The 2,779-nt window shown below is 40.5% G+C and overlaps 1 pseudogene; it reads left to right on the top strand.

Annotated features, from left to right (window-relative positions):
• Positions 1-64, top strand: part of LOC147017048 (uncharacterized) — a 1,468-nt pseudogene extending 1,404 nt beyond the window's left edge.
• Positions 65-2,779: the final 2,715 nt, after the last annotated feature.

Raw genomic sequence — 2,779 nt, 5'->3', positions numbered from 1 at the left:
ATCCATCACGAAAGCAGGTCTTGAAATTTTGCAACAGTCGATAAAGCCTTTTGATAAAGAATGAAGAAAATCACTTTTGGAACTTTAAATATAAATGGTGGAGGTGCAAGTCACAATCGCCAAGCTCAAGTGCAAAGTTTATTTAAGCGCAAAAATATAGACATACTTTTATTGCAAGAGACACATATCACTCAGAATGTGGAGTATGATTGGTGTCGCCTTTTTGGGGGGCAGTTTTATTTTAGTAATTTGTCTTTTCTTTCGGCAGGTCTTGCTTTCATACTTAGACCGGGGCTAACACCCGAGTCATGTGTTTTCCTGGAGATTGTAAAAGGCCGATTCATTTCTCTTGAACTAGTGATTAACAATTTTCATTTTACATTATTTAATGTGTATGCACCTTGTGAGAGTGCAGAACGCAGAGCTTTCTTTGCTTCTGTGATCTCCCACTTACAGACAGTTGATCCAAATCACTGTCTGCTTTGGGGATGATTTTAACTGCACGTTTGATCCCAAAATAGACAGGAACACAGCAGAGCCCCATCCGGAATTTTGTATTGATTTATCGCTTTACTTCTCTCACGTTGATATATGGTTACTCGATATATGGAGGGAATTTTACCCTAATGAACTTCTGTTAACATGGAGCCGTATTACTGGAGGATGAGTTTCCTTTGCGAGACTTGACTGATGGTATATAAATTCTCGTTTTCGAAACATTGTGGTCTCTCCAGATTTTTTTCCATCAATATTCTCAGACCATCATTTAGTTACTTTGGGGTTTCTTTTTTCTCAGTCAATATGTAAAAGTGCATATTGGAAATGTAATACGAGTCTTCCAGAAGATGGGCTATTCGAAGAAGCCTTCAAAGTTTTCTGGGCTAACAAAATCCAAAGGAAACCCTCATACTCTACAGTAAGTTTATTGTGGGACAATACAAAAACCCATATTCGGGTATTTTGTCAGCAGTTTCGAGCAATTGTCACAAATGTTAAGAATGTAGCAATGACTTGCTTAGAAGCTGACATTTTACAACTCGAAGGAAAACTGGTTAAAGAGAATAATGCAATAAACTATCAGTTATTACTAGAAAAGAAGATTCAACTACGGGAGTTAATCCAAGAGAAAGTAGCAGGGTTGCTACTCAGACTAAGGGTCAGGAACTTAAAGGATTTTGATATCCCCAGTAAGGCTTTCTTTAGTTGGGACTCTGTTAGGAAATCACCCAAGAATATTTTTTTCTGTTTTTGACTCCAACCGAACTGTAATAGCAAATTCCAAGGATGCAAGATTGTGTGTTAAAGATTTTTTTCTCCGAGTTGTTTGCAAAACGAATTGTTTGTGATAAAATGATGAGACAGTTATCCTCGTGCCTTCCCTCCATAACTGAGCCTCAGTGTCTGCAGTTGGACGTACCGATTACGCTCGAGGAATTAACCCAAGCTCTAAATGAAATGGACTCTGGAAGGGCCCCTGGAATTGATGGCCTGCCAGCTGAATTCTACATCAAATTTTGGGACCTGTTAGGCCCAGAACTGATGCATGTCCTGGAATCATCTGTCACATGGAGAGCTACCTCTAAGCTTGAGAAGAGCGGTGATGTCTCTCCTTCCAAAGTCTGGCAACTTAAGACAGATGAAGAATTGGAAGCCTGTTTCTCTGCTATGTACCGCCTCCAAAATATTTTCAAAAGTTTTGTCAAATCGATTTAAAAAAGTAATTTGCAATCTGGTTCACCCTGATCAAAGTTATTGCATCCCGGGCAGATCAATATTCGATAATATATATTTTTATTAGAGATTGATAGATGGTAATTGTGTACAGAATTATTTTAGTATAATGTTCATTGATTTAGAAAAGGCCTTTGACAGCATCAATCATGTTTTTCTGCATCAAGTGTTGGAAGCGTGTGGATTTGGGGTAAATTTCAGGAAATATATTGCTTTACTATATAATAACATTTTCAGCCCAGTGAAGATGAACAATGAGCTTTGTCCTCCCATACAGGTCCAAAGGGGGGTGAGGCAAGGTTTCCCAGTCTCCAGCTTATTTTTACCCTTGTGATGGAATCACTTCTCTTGTTGCTGAGGAAGGATCTTTCGGGAGTAGTAATATCCCTGAGTACCCTTCAATTGTCTTATCTGTGTATGCTGATGATGTCTCAGTTCTTGTTAAGGATGATAAGGATATTGCTGCTCTTATCAAGTGCTTGGATTCCTTTCGTTTCGCTTCCTCTTTGAAGTGTAACTGGGAGAAAAGCAAGCCACTATGGGTTCCCTTCTTGAAGAACAACCTATCTGGAATGGCACCAGCCCCACCAGTGCACCTTCCTGCAAAATTAAAGTGGGTGGATGACAGCATTCAGTATCTTGGGGTGTTTCTCGGATCGACACAGTATGGAAAAAAAACTTGGATGGTGTTGTTGAACGTGTCAAGAGAAGATTGAGCAGGTGGAGAAGTGCTCTGCCCCATCTTTCGTACAAAGGCCGAGTTCTGGTAATTAATAATTTGGTTTCCTCCTCATTATGGCACAGGTTCGTCTGCCTGCAACCACCGGAAGACTTGCTGAAGCAAGTGCAAAGGCAACTCTCGGACTTCTTCTGGGGAGACCATGACTGGTTACGACCAAATGTTGTATGCCAACCATTGGCCGAGGTTGGCCAGGGTTTGGTCGACATCAAGAGCCGTATAATGGCCTTTCGGTTGTGCTCAGTACAAAGACTGATGTCGGATGAACAACTACCAAGTCTTCTCTTGGCTGCTCAGATTTTGCGGCAA

This window comes from Eptatretus burgeri, chromosome 11, assembly GCF_056783735.1.
Source record: "Eptatretus burgeri isolate ZD-2024b chromosome 11, Ebu_testis_v1, whole genome shotgun sequence".
Lineage (NCBI taxonomy): Eukaryota > Metazoa > Chordata > Myxini > Myxiniformes > Myxinidae > Eptatretus > Eptatretus burgeri.
This window is presented reverse-complemented; position numbering and strand designations above follow the sequence as displayed.